This window comes from Engystomops pustulosus, chromosome 2, assembly GCF_040894005.1.
Source record: "Engystomops pustulosus chromosome 2, aEngPut4.maternal, whole genome shotgun sequence".
Lineage (NCBI taxonomy): Eukaryota > Metazoa > Chordata > Amphibia > Anura > Leptodactylidae > Engystomops > Engystomops pustulosus.
The window spans coordinates 52,244,700-52,271,958 of NC_092412.1; the positions used below are offsets into that span (position 1 = coordinate 52,244,700).

Sequence of the window (27,259 nt, forward strand, 5' to 3'; positions counted from 1 at the left end):
CCAATTAAAGAGATAGACCTCAGACTGGGCTGAAGGTTCACCTTCCAACAAGACACAATGACCCTAAGCACAACGCTAACATAACAAAGCAGAGACTTAAGAACATCTCTGTGACCATTCCCGACTGGCCCAGCCAGAGCCTGGGCCTAAACCCAATTGACCATTTCTAGAAAGAGTTGAAAATGGCTTCCAATAACGTTCCCCATCCAACCTGAGGGAACTGTAGAGTATCTGCAAGGAAGAGGCAGAGGAGCCCCAAATCCAGGTCTGAAAAACTTGTTGCATCATCACCAAGAAGACTCATGGCTGTACTAGCTCCAAAGGCTTCTGAGCAAAGGGTCTGAAAAGTTATGACCATGGGATATTTCAGTTTTTCTTGTTTAATAGCAAAAATATCTACATTTAAATCGGTCAAGATGGGTACAGAGTGCACATTAATGAGCCAAAAAAAGATCTTTGATCCTACCAATTGGCTGCAATGAAACAAAGCGTTAAAAATGTAAAGGGGTTATACGCTAAAAGTTTTTCTAAGTTCTACAGATTATCCTATTTCTGTACAATCACACCAATAATCGCAAATGTAAATCACCGACCCATGTTACAGATTGATTAAAATTGGTCCAATCCTAACAAATTATCTGCATAATTGACCAATTTCATATTTTGTAGGACCAGAGTTAGACTAGGTTATACAACCGTGTGCTTAGAATGGACCACAAACAAGGGGAAGTTTAAAGCCCTTTTGAGGTGGGAGGGTTGACTCATCCTTATCTCTTGTACCTCAATAGGAACCTTCCAAATTTAGCCACTTGGCTTGGTCACAGCGTGGTAAGACAGGACATGCTCACCACAACGTGAACATGCAAGAGAAGCCAATGGAAGCCAACTGGCCAGCCTTAATAAACGGACTTGTGCACCTGAATTTATTTGTCATCTTCATGACCTAGTCTAAGTATAGGTCTTTGATTGCTAGTCTTGAATAATCCTGTTCAGATCATGACTTTATCAATTGTATTTAGCAACAAATTCCACTCCCAGACCCACCCAATGGAGGTTCTCACATAATAAGTATGTTCTTAGACATAGGGACCCATATAGACATTTTCTGCATCAACAACACTGAAATGTTGCAATCATTCAAGAGAAAAATTCTTTCTCTTACCACAGTGAGAGTGACGTACAAGTAGTTCTTCAAGTGCCTGAAGAAATTCTCTCTCTGAGATGAAATGATATGTCTATATTATCTGCTTTTAATATTAGTTACTACCATGAAACAATGTCAAACATCCCATATCGTTCCGTCTGTAACCTAGGTCAGGAAACTGTCTGCCAAAAGATCTCATGGCCAACAATCCCTGTTCCAAGAGTGAACGATTGACATTACAGAATGAGGTTGAACACTGAAGTCACGGGAAAACAATCCTGTAGTTACAGTGCATGACCACTACAGCCGCGTGCACTGGTTTTTGTGCCGGTGACAATTACATACTGGTGGTCTATCCTAAGGACAGAATACATTTTTTTTTACAAAACCTTTTACTACTTAGTGTATTTGGCAAACATTGTTAGAATCGGAACACTAGTATTCACTTGTTGGAAGCACATACCCTTGCTGAGGTAAGTGCTGCTGACAATAAGGTATTTTATGCCCCCCCCCCCCCCCATAAATGAATTGATCATGCAAAAAGCATTGTTGACTGCCATGATATTCGAAATGAAAAACAGCAGTTTCTGTCTCGCTTTTTCCAAATTTTAGCCTAAGATTAGTGTTATATGACATCAGACCCACACTGCCTCCAAAATTAAATGGATAGGTAGTGCGACTCTGAGATCTAGGTGGGCTGCCAGCTTCCCTACACTCCCCCATCTCACACACCATAGTGCTGCCTTTCACTTGTCAAAGTTAGTTGTAAACTCTCCTAGAGCTCTCCCTACCCGACTACCTGTGCTTTTGGACCTAATGAATGGATTGATATGTTATCAAAACACGGAATCCATACCACATTTTTAATACATGATAAGATCCTTCTGGCTTTAGAGGAAGCTGACTGACATTACATGCTGTTATTAGATCTATGATCTAAAGCTCTGGATTATCAGAAAAATCATTAGATCACATTGTATAACCACTAAATCCCCAAACTGTCTATAATTATCGCTGGATCACAACCTATGATTGCTAAACCACTCGATCAGCACGGATCAATGACTCGTGAAATACAATCACCAAACCTCTGGATTTTCCGATAAAATGTTTGAATCACAGGACATGTTATTTATATCACTGCAAGTAATTACTGGATTGAGTCATATAATCTTTGGATCACAAGGAATGACTGCTGGATCAGCCGGTATACAAACCTGGGACTTAACGACTTCATCGTAGACCATCAGCAAGTCATCAGCAATTGGTTCAGGCTTCTAACATAGATTTGGTAATGTAGCAAGGGGTCAGATTGTACAACTAGTAACCAATCATAAATAATACGCTGTCCAAAAGTTTCCTGTATATGTTATCACCGCCATATTGGATGGAAACCTTGGTTTACTGGTACTTGGCATGTAAAACTGCAACGCATTGGCTGGCAGCCCGAGCCGTCATGACAGGAAGCAGGGTTAAACATTACTATGGGCGCTACATCAAAGATAAATAGTTAGACCTTCACATTTCCGAGGGAAGTTAGTCCACTTGGATATTTGAACATATAATTTGGGATTTTTTGTTGTTGATAAAATTGAAAAAATAGCTGCAATTTCCAATCGGTACAGAATATCCACATGTATTAATATCAGCTTTGATGACAGAGCCAACAGTAACATAACAGAAGTGCATGACCTGCCAAGTTTATGTTTTTGTCTACTGCTACTTTTGGAAATAAGACCGATTCCATCAACCATTCAAGAATTTGTCATTATGATTTAAAGGGGGTGTCCGGAGATTTAAAAACATGGCTGGTTTCTTCCAAAAACAGTGTCACAGCTGACCATGGTTTTGTACTGGATTTACAGCTCAGCAGTATAGAGATGAATTGAGCTTAGTTGCAATTACAAGCACTATCCATGGTCAGGACAGAAGGTGTTTTTGGAATGAAGTTCATGTTTTATAAACTCCGGACAACCCCTTTATTTGAGGCATGTGTAGTGCTGGAAACAGTGGATACTCCATACAACCTTGCAAATTTGACCACTAACTGCTTACTGTTGGATAAATCTATAATTCCATGTGGAAACCAAAAAAAACAAAATTCAAATTGGCAATAATTTCAAGGAAAGATTGAGAATGTTTAATTCTGTCATGCCTAAACCCTTACTTACCCAGGATATTAGCCACCAACAAAGTTATCTAGTTTACTTCACCTCCCTGCTGACAAATTTCAAAAGATATTTACAGTAGATATATATTCAGTTATTTAGATAAAAATGATAAAATGTGGTAGTAGTTAATATTAGGTCGATTTCTACTGACAGGTTCCCTCTAACTACTACTATTGACTACTGTATGTAACTAGGAAACATATGCAGACATGGCTGCACTAAATGTTCATGCATGGCTTTGTTTCTTGGACGGTTGCTCAGCCAATACCTCTTGAAGTCACAGGTACTTGTAAGACTTCTCATAGCTAAGAATTTCCTGTAATTGTGTAAAGAAATTTCTCTGACCTTAAGTAGAAGAGTACGCCAATGCTTTCTTACATCCTAATAGTTTGCTGCAATATATCAGTATAGGGATATAGATGCCTCTCAGGCTGATAATCTCCCAGAAAACTGTCCAAATGGGCTCCCTGCACACAAGAAGTTGACACAAATAGTGTCAACAAGACTGTTGTTTGCATCCCCTCTATTATGCCATGCGTGGTCTGGTCACGTACTGAGGACAATAGAATAAGACTGCCCCAGCCACCAAATCAGGCAGCAATTGGACCTACTCTATCTTGGGGCTGAGGAATCCGCAAACATGTGCATGCGCCCTTACAAGTAAATCGGGAGCTGTGCTAGTTGCTGAAAAAATGGCCAGCATGCATCCTAATTTCGTGTTCGTGTTCATGAACCTTACTCCACTTTCCCCACTGTCAATGCAGGAAAGCAGCTACTGTATTTTACAGACTATAAGGCACACCATCAATAAATGCCTGCTAAAACGTCTAGGTTCATATATAAGGTGCACCGGATTATAAGGCGCACCTGATTATAAGGATGAATGACCAGCAGGTGGCAGACCTGTGCACAGTTCAAGGCAGCTGTTGTCTGTAAGTATGGTTAAGGAAGGTTAATATATAAGGCACACTGGACTATAAGGCACACCTTTAATACTGAAAAATACGTTATTAAGAGATAAAAGGTTACCAGTAATTGAGAGAATATATCCGATGCATTTACATCCATCCTGGGAGGTTAGGGGGGGGGGGGTTGTCCTTTGTCTGGATCCTTCGTCTCTGTAGAATTATAGGCTTGACTTGATGGACCTCAGGTGTTTTTAAACTATTATTGACTAATATATGTCACTATGTAACATAGGGTCAGGATGCAGGAGTTCTTCTTATGGAGAGTTTGCCAATTAAGGCCGCCTTATAGGCATGTGGAGAATTAAAGTCTTTGATGTTCCACCAGGGGATTCTGGGAAATATGCAAATACCTGAAAAGTGCCTCCTTTCCTTACACTGTACTGAAGAGACCCAACTAAGGTTTGCTGTGTTCATGTTGATGAAACCTCTATGTAAGAACATCCTCATGTGAAGATGCATATAGAGCAGGGGTCTCAAACTCGCGGCCCGTGGGCCAACTGTGGCCCGCGGGACAATATTTTGCGGCCCCCACCTGGAAAAGCACCGCCCGCCGTGTATTCACGGCGGCGGTCGGGTCACGCTGCATGGAGAGGGCTCACGGGCTGAGCCCTCTCCATAGCCGGTAAGTCTTTGCTGCATATTGCAGCAAAGGCTTACCGGTAACACCCGCGATCGGTGCTAGCACCGATCGCGGGTGTTTGCACAGCGATAGCTGCCGGCAAAGCTGCCAGCAGCCTCAAAAAGATAGCGGCGCATGGGCGCCGCCATCTTACCTGGGATCGCCGCTCCCCGTGACATCATCGGGGGGCGGCGATCCGTCTCCATAGCCTCGGGTCTTCGGAAGACCCGAGGCTATTTCGTTTTAACCCCTTCATTACAATGTGCTGATAGCACATTGTAATGAATGAGGAGGAAAATCCCCATATACTGCCATACTGCAGTATGGCAGTATATGATAGGATCGATCAGACAACCTAGGGTTAAAGTACCCTAGGGAGTCTGAAAAATAGTATAAATAAAAATACAAAAAAGTTTAAAAAAAAAAAATTATAATAAAAAAACCTAAAATTTCAAATCACCCCCCTTTCCCTAGAACTGACATAAATATAAATAAACAGTAAAAATCATAAACACATTAGGTATCGACGCGTCCGAAAATGCCCGATCAAAATATGATAACGGTTTTTCACTGCTTTTAACCCCGTAACGGAAAATAGCGCCATTTTGAAAAATATAAAAAATCTATAAAAAGTGATCAGTACAAAAGGTCGTACAGTCCTAAAAATGATATCATTGAAAATATTATCAAATTTCGCAAAAAAATACACCACCCACAGCTCCGTACACTAAAGTATGAAAAAATTATTAGCGCCAGAATTTGGCAAAATCAAAAAAATAAGTTTTGTACAGGAGGGTTTAATTTTTGTAAAAAACACTATAAAACCTATACAAATTTGGTATCCCCTTAATCGCACCGACCCAAAGAATAAAGTAGACATGTCATTTGGGGCGCTTGGTGAAAGACGTAATATCCAAGCCCACAAGAAAATGGCGCAAATGCGTTTTTTCACCATTTTCATTGCGTTTGGAATTTTTTTCCCGCTTCCAAGTACATGGCATGGAATATTAAATACCATCACTGTGAAGTGCAATTTGTTACGCAGAAAACAAGCCGTCACACAGCTCTTTACGTGTAAAAATAAAAAAGTTATAGATTTTTGAAGGTGGGGAGTGAAAAATGGACATGAAAAAACAGGAAAGGGCCCGTAACCGGTTAATCCCCTTCCCTCCGGTACTTGAAGAAGATGAAGTCGCCGCTCTGAACGCCCTTGGTGCAGGTCAGAGCGGCGACTTCATCTTCTTCGATGGGAGGGACACGGGGAGGCAAGTACCGGGGGAGGAGGGGGGGATGGAGTGTCCCTGACTGGGCTCAGTGCGGTAGGAGCTTGGGACCCCTCGGTGCACAGGACGCGTTCATAGAGAAAAAACATGTCTCCCCGCTCGGGGCTTTCCTTGCGCTGGGAGACGCCATGACATTTGAATCTGAATAATGCTATTTTGTAAGTGCATTTTGTGTGGAAAACTTGATGCGGCCCAGCCTTACCCAGAATCTACCTCCAGCGGCCCCCAGGTAAATTGAGTTTGAGACCCCTGATATAGAGTATCTAGGCAGGAGTGTACCTGGAGCACATTGGCTGGCGGCCTAAACAGTCATGACCAGGCATTGTATCTACTTGTGCACCTACATGTACCATGTATTGTGAGTTTTATGCAATTCTATCCTTAAAAATCCTTTTTGTTGTCTTTATGTTTTTTCCACTTCGCAACCAGTATATCAGCCTTGTTACAGCCCCTATGTGTACAGTTAGTGGGAACAGCGCGCTATGATGCAGGTGAGATATGGCCTTTCTATATTAGGTGTCCCTGAGCATTAGTGCGTGAAACCGTAATAGTCGTCACATTTTTACCACATTCGTGTATGTTTATCAACGTTTTTATGTTGAAATTGCTTAATTTCCTGTGTGTAAGGGAACCACATTCTTGCCCCTATGCAACCCAGAGTTTACAGATGATCAGTAAGGTCCTCAGCAACAGGACAACCTTTAATTACCCTATTATTGGATGACCCTGCTTATAATAAAGGGATCGTCCAAAGTGGATAACATCCTTTTATTAGGAATGTCACTAGTATTTAGAGGGGTTTTCCCAGGACCCAAATTATTAAACCTAGGATGGGTCATTAAAAGAGTTGTGCTGAGTGTAGCTGTGGTGCTGCTAGACCAGAGACTAGGCTAGAAGCGGGCAGCTTATCTCTAGCGGATATCCATTCACTCCAATGAGCTGCACTTGAGCCAGGATGTTCAGCTCTGTCTTGAAAAACTTCACTAGAAAGTCAAATCATATCCATAACAACTTCACTACAAATGCAGTTGTTTGCTTCCAGTTCTGTCCATAGTGTAAATTATCTGTTTGGTGGGGTACAGGTTGTGAGTGTTCACCCTAAAAATGCCCTGTGCTATCGATCTTTATTAATGTAGGACTCGGAAACCCCTTTTATTGTCCTGAGTTTACTACATAGATGTAATAGCTGGTATAGCTAACAAGCCAACATCTATATCAAGTAGCTAAAATCCACCTGCCTGATCCTTCTACTCCAGTGGTTCTCAACCTCTCTAATGCTGTGACCCCGCAATACAGTTCCTCATGCTGTGGTGACCCCAAACCATGCAACTCGCAGTAAAAACACTGTAAAATTTCGGCTCCGATGGCTTTAGGCGACCCCCGGTTTTGGTCGTTCGACCCCCGCTGGGGTCCCGACCCACAGGTTGAGAACCACTGTTCTACTCTCTGACCTCTGCCATCAGAGGAGAATAAGGAGGACTCTGTACATAGTAGAGGGACAACCGGTCCCACTGACTTTGGTGGCTTCATCTGATACACAAATATATTGAGCATGTATGGCTACCTTTAAGAGACATCCATGGGTTGTGCGCCAGGGCTACATTCACTCTACCATTTGCGATCAAGGGAGACTGAGGAGGTCACCATGTACATGAGATGGTTGGTCAACCCAATAATAATACAAATTCTTTGAGTTTAGTTGATATTAATAAAAGGCCAGTTAAAGGTTTTTAGCCATTGTTTAAGATATTTATTTGCAGGACATTGGCAGACCCAACTACATTTAATGACATCTGCTGACAGTGCCATGCCTGTCATGGTCATACATCTTTTATTGCTTCTCACTCCTGCATACACATACATTTTCAGCCTGGACAGACATGCGAAGAGTTTGTATCTTCTCTCCGTGTTTGCGTGGGAGTCCTCCGGGTCCTCCGGTTTCCTCCCACACTCCAAAACATACTGGTAGGTTGTTTAGTTTGTAAGCCCGATGGGGACAGGAACCAGTTTGTCATGCTTTGTGAAGCACTGCGTAATGTGTGTGCGCTATATAAATAAAGAATTATTATTATTCATAAGAAGGGGCCATCACTTCTCTGAGAACAAAGGATCCTATAAATTATAAATTCTACATTATAATCTACTGATGACACAAAAATCTACAAGTTTGGCCTACTCTGCTCTTTAAATAACCCAGAGGTATCTCCTACCTATGCTAAACTTTTCTACCAATTACTAGGCATGAATTATAATCTTTTGAAAACGAAATCTTTAACCCAATTAAACTAATGAGAGAAAAGCCTTAAGCCAATGATAAAGAACGGACTGATATAAGACAATTAATGGCTCAGACATTCCCAAGGTCACCAGGAGTTAATCATTCTGAAAGTGGTCATGGCTCAAGAATGTGGAGTCACATTGCCATGGATACTGGAAATGTTTTGCTAAAGGATATCCTTTATTTTGTTAACTCAGGTGGGGGAGGTAGGTTGTATGGCGTCACAACTGGTACCTGTCCCTGCAAACACAAAAAAACTCTCCCAGGAGGGAGTGGAGACAATAAAAGAAACCAGATCCAGGGTTATTAGCTAAAGGGACAGGGAACCATGCATTACCTTGAAATCTTGCAGACATTCCCTGCAGGAATGTTTATGGGGGGAGGGATGTAGCCGCTATGGTAACTTGATGGAAAGGTGTCACAGAAGGTCTTTGCCCTGACCCCAGACCCATCAAAACAAACACAAGGCTCCTGGGATTTAATGGATTCATGCATCAATGTCCCGCATATCCAGGGAGATAAGAGAGCTCTTAGGCCAGCACATTTTATAGGGAGACCACAAAGGGCAAACAGTAATTCAGCAGTCCCAGCCCTAAGGAATTTGGGTGAAGTTAAACACAAAAATGGACTTTTATGAATAAGCAGTAAATTAAGGATAAAATAGGGAGCTTCACTCAGCTATTTCCATTGAATCTGGGCTCATTCATCCTAAAACTACTTTCCATTTTGTGAAGACAAACATTTAGAGGCTTACAATATCTTAGTGTCTATCCACAGCCAGGTCATAGAGTTTAGAAGACTGTGAAAAGAAAGTGAGGTTTAGTAGGGATGGACTGTTATAGTGACCCCCTGTCCTGCAAAAAAACAAAAAAAAATACTTTAGGAGAAACAGGGAAATATCCAAATCGTTTTTCCAGGATGGGATAAGGAATAAATTGCCTCTTCTGTTACCCTGAAAAGGAAGCCCCTTTACCATCAAGCATGACTTTCGGGAAGCCTAATAACATGATATGGGATTAATGGCAAACCAGTATATCTAGGAGAAACATGCATATTGTACTTACATGGTGCCTTCCCAAGTTCGGTACCACATCTGTTGAGTGATAAAATGGCTACCGCCTTCTGATGGAACCATGTCTATACGTTGTAGAATAGCAGCCGCCATTTTGTTACTAACCAGACAGGGCTGCATGGAGCAATGGAAACACTGGCAGTATCACACATGATACATGGTACATCATATGTGCTTAATATATAGTATTTGATGTCCAGCTTTATGCAAAATATAAAATGCAAGACAGCACAGCACATGGACTCATGTACATTAATGCAAACACATGGTAGCAGCAGTTGATCCTCACCCATTGACTTCGCATTGGCTTGTATTGATCTTGTCCAGGCTGGGATCACTCAGGTTAAGGCAAACCCATAACTTGAAGCTGTTGTACCCCCAATGCAAAATCTTTTCTAGGTTCCCCCAACTATGATGTAATAGTACTGGTCTCTTTATATGAAGAAGCTAAGGACGGTTATACACGAGAAAGTTTGCTCCGACTAACTTGTTTTGTATGTGGTATTTATCGGACAGAACGTTGAACTACTAAACTGAAGTCAACATGTCAGTTCTAGATGTGTTCCCATAGAACATAATTAAGAACAAACGGCATAAACTTTCAAGGCCCAAGTGGGGGCACAACCTCTGCAATCCCACAATTTACGTCTCTACCTTAGACCCCCAGTTTTGGTATCTACACTCACTATCTATTTAAAAAATGTTAAGGTCATCATCCCAACTCACCCATCAAATTCCCAAAAGGAGATGCTAAATTCTAAAAACTTGCCATTAATCTGGTGACAATACACTGTGTTCCCCTGTCCATCAACACCCTTGTAGGTCTGTTACCTGAGATATTGGGTGATACTGAAAAGTGAGAATAATGTAGTCCTGCTGTACTCAACAATAACAAGCAGGGAATCCCGAGAAGGATCTACCTACTTTATATTTGCATACAAAGAGGCCGTGTTGACTTTTTAGAGAATCTTACAGTTGACAAAGACAAATGCATGTGGACAAACAGCACAAAGTTGCTCAACCTGATCGAGTTTCGTGGCAGGTATCATGTATTCGGTTAGTAATTGGTAATATAAGCTGAGCGTAGCCAGCGATCAGAGACTTCAGGGCTTCATGATAGGAAACACTGGCATTATTCTCAATCTGTGAATGTAAAATAAATATTTAGACATCCTTATAATTTATCGAGGTGAGGGGTTGATTTGTGAGCAGAGCTTTATAGTGTAAACTCAGTTATACTATAATAATCTAGAAGAAATTACAAGACAGGCTCGGCTCTAGCCGTTCTATGATGATATACTGGTAGAGCAAGTCACAACTCGTATTTCTGCTTGTGAGCCATAAGACAGCAGAAATCATTAATCTTAGCAACTGCACATAAAGGGTGTTGTCTGAACAAGACAGACCAGTTACTTATAAACCGTTATAGTACCTGTGCAAATAGGCAGGGGCGCTCGCTGGCTATACTTGATGTATCCACCGCTTTCGAGAACTTATGAACCGACCGATTAGATCTGTAACTGTAGATTCTTCAACTTTATTATTATTGTTGTTGTGTATAGATCACTATTACCCTTTAATCCTTTATACTTCAACTATTGTTCTTATGATTCCTTTGATTGATGTGGTGTACGATCAGCACAATATCAGAAGGACATGTAAGAGTGAAAGGATAGCTGGCACATTGTCATGATGTTCCCCCTATCCTGCACATTGAATTGGCACAGGTTATAGCTATTGCTGGCATGGACGGGCATCATCCTGAAAAATTTACTTGTTTCGAAATTGCTGCCAATGCATCAAATTTTCTTTTTTATAGCTATTTCAGTTAAAGTGAACCTGTTGCCAAGAATATCGTAGCCTATGCTGTGTTGGTTGTAAAAATGCCTTTGTCAGCATCCAGAATCCTGCCACTACCTTATAAAACTTTACTTCACATGACTTGGCTCCCTGCCAGCAGCGTGTGGTTAGTTGGAAGGGGGGGGGGTCTTTCAGCTGCAGCAGCCTGTGCACCTGTGTCTCAGCCTCCTCTCTTTTACACCAATCCACCTCCCTCCACCCCTTTCCCTTCCTATCAAATGCATTGAGCAAACATGGGAGGGAAGATGCATGAGCAGTGAAAAACAGACACACAGCGGCACATTTACTTACCGGTCCCGTCGCGATCCCCGATCCGGATTGTCCAACGAGGATTCGGAGCTGCAGCGATTCACTAAGATCGTGCATCCAATTTCCTGCATGTGCCGCTTCCCCGCTCAGGTCCCCCGGAGTTCACCTTCTTCTTCCCGGTGCATGTGAGTGCTGATCTTGCGACACAATTTGAATTTTGAATTCCGCGGTTTGTCCGAATCAGTCGGGTTGTCCAACGGCCACGCCCCCGATTTGTGTCACATGAAAGCCGGCGCCAATGCGCCACAATCCGTTCACGTGCGCCAAAAACCCGGGGCAATTCTGTGCAAATCAGAAATAGTCGGGAAACCCGACAGAATCACGGTCCGCGGACCCTTAGTAAATGTGCCCCATTGTATTTTTAAGATCAGCATGGCATAGGCTGTTGGAACCTGTCACCAGTTAAAAATGACATTCCTGATGACAGGTTTGCTTTAAAACATGCCATTCCTTATCATAATGCTCCAATGCATGTTAACCCTATTAATGGGGTTGTCTGATAAAATTAGGAAATTCTCACTTTCCTGTTGTTAATAGAAGCTTGGATTGGGAGCAGCGCTGGATTGGGTAGTGGTGAGTAACTAGTTTACTAGTTTCCTGGATTGTCTATTAAACTAGATTACTTTTAACTGATAAACCCCTTTTTGGGCAGGGTACACAAACACTTCTATCAAAAAGATAAATGCAACATTGAGCTCTTGAGTCAAATTGGCTACCTACCTACAATGTGAACGTTATGCTTTCTTCTCAAAATGTGCAGAAGGGACACTTACCCCCATTCCCATCAGGAAATAGACTCTGGCTGTGACAGGTATCACTGTTACCTATTCTCTATAACGAAGATTATGCACCTTCTAGAGCAGTGGAAACAAGATTATTTGCTGAAATCTGTTAAACAATCCTAAAATATGAACATTTACGTGCAAATTTATATAAGCAAATCAAAAAGTTTTCTCAAGTCTCTCCATAGTGCTTGGTTACAATTAGTCATTGATGTTATCTTATGGGATATTATACAGCAGTGGCAATGTCCTAATGGAAAAGTCACTTAACCATGTCCCAGCTTGTATGCTCAGCCACTCCTGTACTAGATACACGTATTCTTCAGACATTAGATATGTGCAATATTGGAACAGCAGAGGGCACTCAACACTGACTCATATCTTTGAGCAAATTATGTCATTTCTGTCTGTTAACACTTTTTAGTCAAGTAGGTTTAGTTTTGTCTATATTTATGGTATCTAAGGTGGCCTCAGTCAAAGAAATCCATCAACAAAAGACTCAGCTAAGGTGGAAGTGAGAAGGAATCTGACCACTGCCTACAGTCCAGATGTCCACCACCACCCAGACACCACCAGGCAGCAATATTTCACAAATGACATGGCAGGATGGTAACAAATAGCTCTTTCATGACACACATCAACAAACATTCACACATCTCTCAGGTCTTGCCCTTAGTGCCATTCACTATGGACATGAGGATTGTGGAGCCTAAGTTATGAGCGTGAGATTTTCTGCTGCACATGGCGGTGATGGGCAATGCTATGCTCTTGTCAGCTTTAGCACTGGCCCGATGACTCAAAGAGGAGAAAGCTCCACATTCCAGACCCATGAATCTTTCTATACATCAAATATCAACCACTGTAAAAATCTGTGCAAAATCTGTGAGTTATCACCGGAAATGCACACATAGGGGCTCATTTACTAAGGGTCCGAAACACGCACTTTTGTCAGGTTTCCCTACGATTTCCAATTTGCGCCGAATTGCCCCGGGATTTTGGGGCCGGCTTTCACACGACAGAAATCGGGGGCGTGGCCGTCGGACAACCCGACGGATTCGGAAAAACTGCGGAATATAAAAAAGAATTTGGGTCACAAGATCAGCACTTACATGCACCGGGAACAAGAAGGTGAACTCCGGCGGACCTCGGTGCAGCAGTGACACCTGGTGAATATCGGGCGCACGGACCTTAGTGAATCCCGGCAGACCAGAATCAGCGTCGGACAATGCGCCGTGGGACCGTGACTGGACCCGGTAAGTAAATGTGCCCCGTAGGGTTTTACAATGCATCATTATCATTTTCACCTATTCCATGGTACTATTAGACGTAGACCTGATGGTAGATTCCTCATGCCTATACCCTAATCTGTAATTTAATACTCCTGGAACCTAACCCAACCTGTTAAAAACATTATTTTAGTAACATGTAAATTAACTGCAGAGGCCACTGGGGCGTGTACTAGTCTGGCTGGACACTGGGAGCTAAGACTTCTCCACACCCCAGTAGCCTCTGCAATTAATTTACATATTACTATAATAAAGTTTTTTAACAAGTTTGTTTAGGTTCCATGATTATTACATTACAGATTCTGGTAGAGGCAGGGAGGAGGGATCTACCAACAGTTCTACTTCTCATAGTAGAATCCTCTTAGTAGGTTTCCCATGTAACAGTCTGTCTGGCCGTAGACATTGGATTGTTGTTTGCAGATCTTTATCTGTAGGCAGTATAATACCTATAGGAGTTAGTCAGCTACCTGGGGGCATCTCTGCTCTGGAAACTAGTGAATCATATGAGTTGTATGTTTCCTGTGGACTGAGATAAGCATAGTGTGGCATGTCTGATTCATCATCCAAAATGTTAACTTCTCAGCTGACAATGTGAATGGTCATTTCTAGTTTTAATAGCACTCAATAGAGGCAAAAATAGTAATGCTGGTGGGCCGCAAGCTGGTATAGACCCAGACTCCATTCACAAATGATGCAACTAATAGATAGGAAGCATATAACAACTAATCCAGCCGCCTAAGAATCCATATAATAAGCCGGTAGTTTATTTAACAATTCACCCATTTTACGATTGTAGTCACATCATAGACAAGTAAACCAATGGTCCATTGACCAGTCCTGCCTTATTCATATAGGCCCATAACCCCCACCGGCAATTATCTAGCAGCATCGAGCACAACAGGGCCAGTGCCAACACCCGGCATGTGCTGGGGCCTATCGCAGGCACATTTCATTCCCCAGTATAGGGAGTATTACTGTTAATTTTTTTTACTGACCTCATTTAGTCCATGGGGCGTGAGGGGGATCCAGGCTACCTATTGTTAACCAATGGGGCTGAAGGGGGGCAAGGCTACCTAAAATTAAGCCATGGGGGGTGACGGGGTCCATATAGTTAATCAATGGGGGTGAGGGGTGCCCATGCTACATATAGCTAATCAATGGGGATGAGGGGGGCACAGGTAACATATAGCTAATCAATGGGGTTGAGGGGGGCACAGCCTACATATAGCTAATCAATGGGGGTGAGGGGGGCCCAGGCTACATATAGCTAATCAATGTGGGTGAGGGGGGCCCAGGCAACATATAGTTAATCCATGGGGGCTGAGGGGGGCCCAGGTTACATATAGTTAAGCCATGGGGTGTGAAGGGGTTCTAGGCTACATATTGTTTATCAATGGGTGGTGAGGGGGGCCCAGGCTACATATAGTTAATCCTCCGCTGTGATGATTACTGCACATGACAACTGAGAGCGGCCGCATGCGCGGGAACTCAACCAGGGGTCCATGTGACGTAGGAAAGATAGAGGCGCGCGCTGGCTGACATGCAGAGAGGAGGACTTGAGCCGAGGTGATTCGCCCACCTCGACTTATTGGGTTCTCCCTAGTTACCAGGTAGAGAATAAAACTTGATTTTCTGCTTTTCTAAGCAATGCTGGTGTTAGTTGAATAAGGAGAGCCCTTAGGACTAAAGGACTCTATGGGAACCTGTCTTAGATGAATTTTTTTTGAAACAGCAGTGACTGGTTCCCTTTAAAGAAATTAGGGTCAGGTAATATTTACATTTAGCCAAACAAAATACACTCACCGGCCACTTTATTAGGTACGCCTGTCCAACTGCTCGTTAACACTTAATTTCTAATCAGCCAATCACATGGCGGCAACTCAGTGCATTTAGGCATGTAGACATGGTCAAGACAATCTCCAGCAGTTCAAACCGAGCATCAGTATGGGGAAAAAAGGTGATTTGAGTGCCTTTGAAGGTGGCATGGTTGTTGGTGCCAGAAGGGCTGGTCTGAGTATTTCAGAAACTGCTGATCTACTGGGATTTTCACGCACAACCATCTCTAGGGTTTACAGAGAATCGTCCGAAAAAGAAAAAACATCCAGTGAGCGGCAGTTCTGTGGGCGGAAATGCCTTGTTGATGCCAGAGGTCAGAGGAGAATGGGCAGACTGGTTCAAGCTGATAGAAAGACAACAGTGACTCAAATCGCCACCCGTTACAACCAAGGTAGGCAGAAGAGCATCTCTGAACGCACAGTACGTGGATCTTTGAGGCAGATGGGCTACAGCAGCAGAAGACCACACCGGGTGCCACTCCTTTCAGCTAAGAACAGGAAACTGAGGCTACAATTTGCACAAGCTCATCGAAATTGGACAGTAGAAGATTGGAAAAACGTTGCCTGGTCTGATGAGTCTCGATTTCTGCTGCGACATTCGGATGGTAGGGTCAGAATTTGGCGTCAACAACATGAAAGCATGGATCCATCCTGCCTTGTATCAACGGTTTAGGCTGGTGGTGGTGGTGTCATGGTGTGGGGAATATTTTCTTGGCACTCTTTGGGCCCCTTGGTACCAATTGAGCATCGTTGCAACGCCACAGCCTACCTGAGTATTGTTGCTGACCATGTCCATCCCTTTATGACCACAATGTACCCAACATCTGATGGCTACTTTCAGCAGGACAATGCGCCATGTCATAAAGCTGGAATCATCTCAGACTGGTTTCTTGAACATGACAATGAGTTCACTGTACTCAAATGGCCTCCACAGTCACCAGATCTCAATCCAATAGAGCATCTTTGGGATGTGGTGGAACGGGAGATTCGCATCATGGATGTGCAGCCGACAAATCTGCGGCAACTGTGTGATGCCATCATGTCAATATGGACCAAAATCTCTGAGGAATGCTTCCAGCACCTTGTTGAATCTATGCCACGAAGAATTGAGGCAGTTCTGAAGGCAAAAGGGGATCCAACCCGTTACTAGCATGGTGTACCTAATAAAGTGGCCGGTGAGTGTAAATTTTAATGGTATGCCCTAAGCCACTCAGTCCAACACTGCGTGTATCCTGCTCTTATGTTGGCCATAAATGTTTTTATAAATTATGGTAAAGACATTTTGAATATGAGTGTCATATTTTGTGGCTGTAGGCTAGAGATTTTTCATCAGGATGCTGAAACCTTGTTTCTGTGATCTCCTGTGATGAGGTGTTCTTGGACATCCACTACAACAATAACCGGCCATCATATATGTATCCCATATGTATCCCAATCCTTAGGCCTCATGCACGTGAATGTATGTGCTGGGCGGGCATACGTCGGCTGCGGGAGAGGAGGAGGGGGGCAGCAACATCTCTCACCATAGAAAATAGTAGCCACACGGCCCGCTATATGGTCAAAGATAGAGAAGGGTTTATCTTTTTGCGGCTATGGCTCGGAACAGTGAGCACTTGTTCTCACCGCACCGAGCCCGGGTGCAATAGCAGTCTATGGGGGACGTGTGTACGGCCGCAAGCTTGTGGCCCTACATGAGTCCCCCAGACATTCGTGTGCATGGAGCTTTAGTCTGAGACATACACAAATACTTAAAGTAGAGAAACTACAGAGTAGTGCCTGACTTTGCCGGCACAGTGATGCATCAGCCACCTGTTGTGCTATAACTGGCCCTGGTGCCTAAGAGGACCTAAAGATCCCCTTATGATGACACATGGTAACGAACGATCCCTATTAAATATATTGCACAGCTCCCACTGAACAATTAAACACTATTTGGAGACATTTCTGTAAACCTCTGGCTACCTCTTGTTTTTACAAAGAAATTTTAAAGTAGTCTACAAACTTTACTAGGATCATTGTAACAGCCTGGATTGTAAAGTCCCTGCCACCTGCCCTGGACATTTAGCACTTGCTGCATGTTGCCGTTTTATTAGTTTTTTCCCAGTCAGCAGCACCGCAGTCGCCGGATTCTCCCAAAGCATTGGAAGGAAATAGATACAGACACAACTGTCCATCTGTCCGCACTCTATAAGGTCTGTGATGACACTTACACTATCAAAAATGTAAACTTTTGAAAAGGAGCCGTTTCCGTCGGTCACAAAATATCTTAGCAGAATCCGAGTAATTCCAGCTGCCTCTGCTTCCGTATATTTGTGCATTTTCCAATCAGCATGAGGCTGTCCACCCCAACAACACAACACAGGGATATCAAAGCCAGGACACGTCACAGCCGACATTTAACAATATAACCAGCAGTTTTCCTGTTATGGGAAATTTTGTGGTGTACAATAACGCCCTTCCTGAAGAAACATCCACGACACCTGGGAAAATAAGATCCGGGCTGGATCCCTGATTTACTTCCATCTACAGCAGGGGTCTCAAACTCGCGGCCCGCGGGCCAACTGTGGCCCGCGGGACAATATTTTGCGGCCCCCACCTGGAAAAGCACCGCCCGCCGTGTATTCACGGCGGCGGTCGGGTCACGCTGCATGGAGAGGGCTCACGGGCTGAGCCCTCTCCATAGCCGGTAAGTCTTTGCTGCATATTGCAGCAAAGGCTTACCGGTAACACCCGCGATCGGTGCTAGCACCGATCGCGGGTGTTTGCACAGCGATAGCTGCCGGCAAAGCTGCCAGCAGCCTCAAAAAGATATGGGCGCCGCCATCTTACCTGGGATCGCCGCTCCCCGTGACGTCATCGGGGGGCGGCAATCCGTCTCCATAGTCTCGGGTCTTCGGAAGACCCGAGGCTATTTCGTTTTAACCCCTTCATTACAATGTGCTGATAGCACATTGTAATGAATGAGGAGGAGAATCCCCATATACTGCCATACTGCAGTATGGCAGTATATGATAGGATCGATCAGACAACCTAGGGTTAAAGTACCCTAGGGAGTCTGAAAAATAGTATAAATAAAAATACAAAAAAGTTTAAAAAAAAAAAATTATAATAAAAAAACCTAAAATTTCAAATCACCTCCCATTCCCTAGAACTGACATAAATATAAATAAACAGTAAAAATCATAAACACATTAGGTATCGACGCGTCCGAAAATGCCCGATCAAAATATGATAACGGTTTTTCACTGCTTTTAACCCCGTAACGGAAAATAGCGCCATTTTGAAAAATATAAAAAATCTATAAAAAGTGATCAGTACAAAAGGTCGTACAGTCCTAAAAATGATATCATTGAAAATATTATCAAATTTCGCAAAAAAATACACCACCCACAGCTCCGTACACTAAAGTATGAAAAAATTATTAGCGCCAGAATTTGGCAAAATCAAAAAAATAAGTTTTGTACAGGAGGGTTTAATTTTTGTAAAAAACATTATAAAACCTATACAAATTTGGTATCCCCTTAATCGCACCGACCCAAAGAATAAAGTAGACATGTCATTTGGGGCGCTTGGTGAAAGACGTAATATCCAAGCCCACAAGAAAATGGCGCAAATGCGTTTTTTCACCATTTTCATTGCATTTGGAATTTTTTTCCCGCTTCCAAGTACACGGCATGGAATATTAAATACCGTCACTGTGAAGTGCAATTTGTTACGCAGAAAACAAGCCATCACACAGCTCTTTACGTGTAAAAATAAAAAAGTTATAGATTTTTGAAGGTGGGGAGTGAAAAATGGACATGAAAAAACAGGAAAGGGCCCGTAACCGGTTAATCCCCTTCCCTCCGGTACTTGAAGAAGATGAAGTCGCCGCTCTGAACGCCCTTGGTGCAGGTCAGAGCGGCGACTTCATCTTCTTCGATGGGAGGGACACGGGGAGGCAAGTACCGGGGGAGGAGGGGGGGATGGAGTGTCCCTGACTGGGCTCAGTGCGGTAGGAGCTTGGGACCCCTCGGTGCACAGGACGCGTTCATAGAGAAAAAACACGTCTCCCCGCTCGGGGCTTTCCTTGCGCTGGGAGACGCCATGACATTTGAATCTGAATAATGCTATTTTGTAAGTGCATTTTGTGTGGAAAACTTGATGCGGCCCAGCCTTACCCAGAACCTACCTCAAGCGGCCCCCAGGTAAATTGAGTTTGAGACCCCTGATCTACAGCCAGTTCTCCAGCAATCTTCCTTCTCAACATGGGACAGCACCTTTGCCTGCTAATATTATGAGAAATATTCTCAGAAAAATCTGCAAAACTTAGCAGTAAACAGAAAATCTAACATAAATGTGATAATCATTTTTATAATAATCCATCATATTCTGTGACTTTTTACAAATTATAGGGGATTTGAGCGTAAGGGGATGGCCTATGAAAAGGGGTGGACCCAAATAGTTTAAAGTTCAAAGTGTATCCAGTGTAAGCACTTATAGGTTTACTGGTATTGTACTTATACTGAAGAACTTACTTGCTCCTGGTCACTTGACGCGCCCACAGCCTTTTTCGGGACATTCCATTGAATACGCCATCTATGATGGCTATGGATAAACTTTCATACTTTTGACCACACCACTTTAACCAAAAAATTAAGTTTGCTGTTTCCAGGAACAACAAATAGATTTACTTTGATGTTATGTTACTACATAGTTTTTAGAGAAACTCTGAATACACTGTTAAAGGAAATCGACCATTAATATCAAGCATGATAAACCCACGACTCTTAATAATCAATTAATTATCCTCAAAATCTAAAATACAGTTGTAACAAATTTAATTTTACCCATAAATCCAGGTACTGTGACTGTGGTAATATTCTTATATCTGTTATCCATAACCTCCTTCCTTCTTAAATCAACTTTTAAAATTATGCTAAGGAAGGGCTTTGGTGGGGGAGTTACCAAAGCCCCTCCATGCTGCAGATTCACAGGCTATAACAATGAGCAGAACATGCCACACCCAACCTCCTGCTCTCTCCTTCCTCCCTTTGCCTGTGTAATCTAGCAGTAGGAAGTGCAGGGAGAGGAGACCTGCTCTTCTCATTGTAACAGTCAGTGAAGCTACAGCGCACAGCTGCTTTGGTAACGCTCCCAGAGCACTTCAGGCTCATTAGGATAAACGTAAAAGTTGATTGCAGAAGGAAGGAGGCCATATATAAAAAATATGACTAGATTACCATAGTCACGGTGCCTGGATCTATGAGTAAGTGTCCCTGGTTTATCATGATGGATTTTGATAGTAGATTTATTTAGTTTCTACAGCTCATATGCAAACCATAGACTGTAAGCTCTTGCAAGCAGGGCCCTCACTCATGTTGTTCTATATGACTATGTTTGTACTCTGTAATGTAGTATTTTATTTGTATATGTCCCCTATGATTTGTAAAGCGCTATGGAATATGATGGCACTACATAAATAAAGATTATTATTATTATTAAATGACATCTACCACCAGGATGAAGGAATGTAAACCAAGCACACTGACATAATGGTGTGTGCCCCCTTTGGTATGATCCTCTATTCTTTAAGCTTCCTATAGCCTTGTTTTTAAGAAAAAATGTTTTAAAAATTATGCAAATGAGCCGGTGGGGCTCCAGGCTCCATTAACACCTATGGAGCCCAGAGCCCCTCAGGCTCATTTACTTAATTTAAAAGCCTTTTTTTTGTAAAAACCAGGACATAAGAAGCTAAGAGAAGAGCAGATCCTGCCAGAGGGGGCACACACCAGTATGTCAGTGTGCTTGGTGTACAATCCTTCATCCTGGTGGTAGATGTCCTTTAAACCATACATCACCATAGAAACTGACTACACACAAACCATGTGTAGTCTGTAATCTCTAGTCTGATTGTCCTTTATTTTTGATAGCCCAACATAGCTATCTCGAAAGAGAAATTTGGAGGGAAATACAAATTCAGAATCAAATTACCCACCTTTTTTTCCTACAGTCTGTACCATAGAAGCCTCAAAATGAGAAATTTAGCAAAAATGCTTATACACTATCTTCAGGATCATTTACATTAGAGTGATTTATGAGATACTTATAGAATTTGCTGTATATGTCAAATTATTTTAAGTGGTGGTTTGGTTGTCTTTTATAGTCTGCTGAAATTACACAAACCAGTCTAGCAGGCTTACATGCACATCTCTCCACTTTGTCGCCTTCCAGATGTAACCCAATGAGACTGCCTTGACCTGACAACCCCAGCTGTGAGTATCCCATGTCTATTCTATATATCTATGCATTAAGAATTCTATGTGGTCAAAATTTTATGCTAAAGCTGTCCTCTTATATTTTTAGTATGTCACCTTCTTGGACAACAGACAAGTAGAGATCTGCTTCTCAGCAGGAAAAGAAGTTTTGTTAATGTCCTCTCATAAATTCCATCCAATGACCCAGAGCAGCAGAAGGTCACCCTTCACACAGACGTCCATACTGGTACCACTAATCCCTCACCACCCACATGAAAACACATTAGAACTTGTTGACGTCTCCAAGATAATGGCCTGAAACAAAGCTCAGCCCTGTCCATTGAACTTCTAGAGGTTCACGTAGAGGTTGTGTTTTTAAAATGGTCCAATAAATCAGTGAAATGGCCGAAACTAAAAGAAGAAAAAAAAACACAAAAATATGTGGTCTGGGTGTGAACTACCTTCAGATATAGGGGTCTTCTGACATCACCACATTGTAATGCACCATAGAGAAGAGAGCCTGAATGTAAATACAGATAGTCACAGTTTAGCGCCTAATAATAACTTTTTCATACCAAATGACCTCTTTAATGCATGTAGATTTCAGGAAAAAACTCCTGGTGGTCTCGGGCATTAAAAAGATATAGGTGTCCCTAATAATGCAACGTAAGAAAGGCCCACATACAATAGTCTCATGTGCCCCCAGGGGCTCAACTCATGTAAATTGTACATTACTTGTAATTTTACACTGTAAGGTGGCAATAAATAATACTTGAAACCTTGGTTGAGCTTGCAAATTCTGTATCATGTGTATGGTGGTGAAGTAATTGTCCACTTATGATAGATGTTGGGAGTTACTAATTTACTACAAAAATGAGGCAGGTTAAACCAGGGGCACTTACTCATGGGAATCATGACTGTGGGAATCTTCTTATATATGTTAGCCATGCCCTCCTTCCTAAAATCAACTTTCACAATTATGCTAATGAGTCAGAAGGGCTCTCGGGGCGTAACCAGAGCCCCTCTATGGTATGACTACAGGCTGTTTTACTGTCCAGAAGCACTTGCTCCCTTGGCATTTTCCCCTTCCTCTGTCTGCTGTAACAAAGAGGAAGGGGGATGTGCTCCTGCACAGTGTAACAGTTGGTGAAGCTGCAGTACGGCAGGACTCTCGAAATGCCCGCCTAAAGCCCTTCTTGCTCATTAGCATATTAACAAAAGTTGATTTTAGAAGGAAGGAGGCCATGGATAACACATATAAGACTATTACCACAGTCAAGGTACCTGGATCTTTGAGTAAGTATCCCCGGTTAATCATGATGGATTTTGATGGCAGATTTCCTTGGCCAAAATAAGAATGGATTTATATGGTGGGAACCAGGATATGGTCTTTAGCTGAAAGCTATCAAAAATATATGGCCGTTCTTAGGCTCAAGTGAATGGCTTCGGGGACAACACTGGAGTTTCAGATACTTTGGTCCACATTTATTAAAACCTTTGCGCCACTTTTCATTCGGACTTTGCACTAGAAAGAACATGCAAACATGCAAATGTATTTAAGAAGTGTCCTGTGGCTGCACTATGCCCATCGTGCCACACATTTCTGCACATAAAGGGGCGCTCCGGTGCTGGGTCAGACCATGCACCGTATTTACTACCACGAATTGACAGAATTGTGTCGCACGCTCTATACTAGAGATGCACCAAAAAAGAGTGGGTGCACACAGTGCAGGGGCGCCAGATCAATAAAGACATGCACTACTTTTGATAAATGTGGGCATTTAAGTTCAGAATCTGACAACAAACTTCCACTCACTTCACATAACACTGCAGACTCAGAAAGTGACAGCTTGTTGTCAGATTCCAAATACTGTCACAATCCCCAAGACCATGATTACATATTGACAAATGTATCAAAGTCTAGGATAATCCATCTCCATCAGCATCCTTAACTTTAACTTCAACATAGCTCCACACTATCCTTTTCTTTGAGATTTCCTCAGACCAACCTCAAAAGAAATCAGTTTTATTTATCAAGTTTCCAGATACATACTGTGTGATCTAGTCACACAGGTCTGATGATTTTGGATCAGCTATTTTCGGTGTATGGGGAATTAACAACTATCCTTCAATTTTATATGAAAAGACATAAGGATCAAGCATGTTGAATTTTTAAATGGTCTATCCCTTGTGACACAAATGTGGGCCACTGCCTACTCACATGGTGACCGGGTGTCATAAAAGTCAATAGTAGCCATTTTCTGGCTGCAATTGGGTGTGAATAGGGTCTAAGTGGTAGGAGACAACTAGTAGACGTTCCCTTCCCTTGCTAAAGTGCAAACACAGAGACAAAGACAGGATGATATAGAGAAGGACTGTCGCAGTACAAAATCACGAGGCAATGGATAGTCAGAGAATCAAGCAAAGATACCAGAATAGAGAAGACACAATGAACATTATCCAGTTCAGATAGCTGCTCCAGAAGATGATTAGAACAGTTCTCTGCAGCAATGAGAGTGGGGAGATACTTTGTCCATCACAGCAGACTGTTTGTAAATCAGAGAGTTCTCAGCAGACATATGGGTGTGGTTGAAATCAATTATTAAATAATTCCTTTACTCTACAGATTCTGCAGCACTGCACAGAGCTTGCCAAATCAGTGCATGTCCCCAATGGGGCTCATAATCTAAACCACCTACCAGTATGTTTTGGAGTGTGGGAGGAACACGGAGGAAACCCACACAAACCTGGAGAGAATAAACAAACTCTTTGCTGATGTTGACCCTGTGACTTGAACCCAGGTCCCCAGCACTGCAAGGCTGTAATGCTAACCACTAAGCCACTGTGCTGTCCCTATCAATCAAGGCTGCTAGGAAAAGAGTAAACTAGTGCTCAGACTAGCAAGGACAGAACCGAACAAAATGACACATCAGCACATAATAAATAACATGATAATAATAATGTAATAATAACTGGGACTACCATATAATCTATACATCTCAGATGTTCTGCAACCTGCTATTAGATCCTAGTTTCTGTTGTATACTGTACAGTCTGGAGTGGTCTAGAAGACGCAGCAATTCATCTGAACGTATGTCATTCTTACCTCAGCCCGTGTTTTGTATCACTCAGTGGGTTGACAGATTTTATTGACAGAACCTCTTTGCTTTCATCTTCTTATCATGTTTTTCACACGTCTGGTTTTAAGACGATCCTGACAGAGAATTTGTCATACCTGAAAATCTGTAGACAGGTCTGGGTTTTGAAGATGCCCCTGGATTTTATTTTGTTCCGTTTGACGGGATTCTGTAGCAAAATGGCAATACTACCTAGAAGCATGTGGACAGTGAGAAAGAAATGTAAGAGAATATTGTAAAAGCACTTGAAGATAACCACAGAAAATGGCAATGGAAAAAGGTTTCTAGAGTCACTTTATTGTTCAGATCGCTTTATTCTAGAGATTGTACCCCCACTCTTCAATGGTCTACCCTAAGAACATGCAAAGGTAAGATTTGGGTCATATTAATTTGTTAAGGAAGACACTTGTGAAGTCCTGGTGACTATACATCAGGGGCGTAAATTTAGTTGATGCAGAGGTTGCGGTCGCACCTGGGCCCAAGAGGTTTAGGGGGCCCATAAGGTGTCACTTTCCCATATGAGAAAACTATTACTATACACCATACATTATAGTCGGGGGCCTGGCACAGTCTTTGCACTGGGGCCCATCAGCTTCTAGTTACACCACTGCTATACATAATATAATTTAGAAAACATAACCTTAAGTTCTGTCCAATGTGGACAATGCACTAAATACAACTTTGCATCTTCTCTTCTATCCATGACAAAAAAGATTTCCTACTACCCCCTGACCATAGAATACATATGTCCAAACCCCCAGAGATGATAAGAATTGAGGTCCCTATGTGCCCTGTGTGAATGGAGTGCAGGGTACATATGACATCACTTCTGTGGGATTGTCAGAGCACACTACAGTGTCTTGTCTGTTTTTTGAAAGTGAAGGGTCGGGAAATAAGAGCTTTCCTTGTGGAGACATTGCCACTTAAGGCCACCTTGTGAATACGTATAGCTATTTATGGGGCTATTTATAGGCTATTTATCTAGGGGATTCTGGGAAATATGCAAATACATTTTCCAGGATGGGACAAGGAAAACATTGCCTCTTTTGCTACCTCTAACGCAGCCCCCTTACCATCAAGCATGACTTTCAGGAAGCCCAATGACATGATGAGGGATTAAAGCCACACCAGTATTTCTATTCCAGAGGGAACAGATCCCCAACTGTACTGTACTGTTTCACCCTGGTTGCATCTCTTCAGAACAGTGTAGGGAACTGGTTTAGCTGGGAAGCTTTTGACTAGAGTCAGGAAGTATAAATAGAAAGGGATGAGCTCCATATGGGTTACCAGTCCATGCTTACAGAGGAATCAGGGATATGCTCAGGCCCCCAGTAAATGGACACTTATCAGTACTTATGTGTTTTTAGTGGTAAAAACTTTATGGCTTCATTAATTTGGCAGATCCCATTGCAGAAATCCTTTATAGATGGAGGCCATACAAAGATTGATAGGTTTTACACAGTGCTATATGTATGGAGATATTCACAGCTAGAAGAAATATTACAAGAATATATGGGTATATAGTAGTGCACTTAATTTAGGCTTATAAGACCTTTTTTTGGCCACACACTTACAGTAGCCACCAGTAGTGCTTATTCATCCAACATTTCTCCTGTCTTTCATACACGTGCATGGTGTCTAGTTGTATTGAATAGGTGGAGGGGAGAACAAAAGGATTGGACATGTCAACGTACAAGGTTCTTTTTTTTTCTCTATTGGGAGTCTATATACATATGCCCATATACATGAGATGTTTTGACATTTTCACCTAAATCTGCAGAAAAAAAGGTTATTCAACAATAAGATTTTGTCTCTGGGGTGTGTGTAGTTAATAATAATACCATAACCTGCAGAAAGTTGCAGCTTCCATTTAAGTTAATGTGAGTCACAGTTTGGGGACAGGGCATTGACCTCTTACCAGTCAGATACCAATAGGCCAGTGACAGAGTGCCCAAACTATAACCAAAATCCACTTATTTATCGTAAAGTGCCAACATGGCATTTTAAGCAGTAACTTATTGCTCCCTGCTCTTCAACATCTATCAATCGTCTATCAAAGGAGGGCACATTCAGACTATCATTGTAGCTTCTCTCCAGGGTGTCTCTGTACAGTAAGAATGTAGGGTCCAGCAGGAGGACCTCCAAAGATATTGCAGTTCTCTCAACACTTTATCACTTTTACCGCAGTTCCAAACAGCCAATGAAGTGTCGCTTTAAAATAACGCTGATTGCAGCATCTATTAAATTGTTTGGGTCTGCAGGAAGATTTGGTGAATATG

General features: G+C 42.4%; 1 long non-coding RNA gene across 1 annotated transcript in view; it reads right to left on the minus strand.

The window, feature by feature from the left end:
- LOC140116485 (uncharacterized) overlaps window positions 1–25,166 on the minus strand; it is a 34,746-nt gene extending 9,580 nt beyond the window's left edge. The window contains exon 1 of the long non-coding RNA XR_011852774.1: window positions 25,079–25,166. This is a non-coding gene — a long non-coding RNA (uncharacterized lncRNA). The remainder of the gene's footprint in view (window positions 1–25,078) is intronic.
- Between the last annotated feature and the right edge of the window lie 2,093 nt (window positions 25,167–27,259).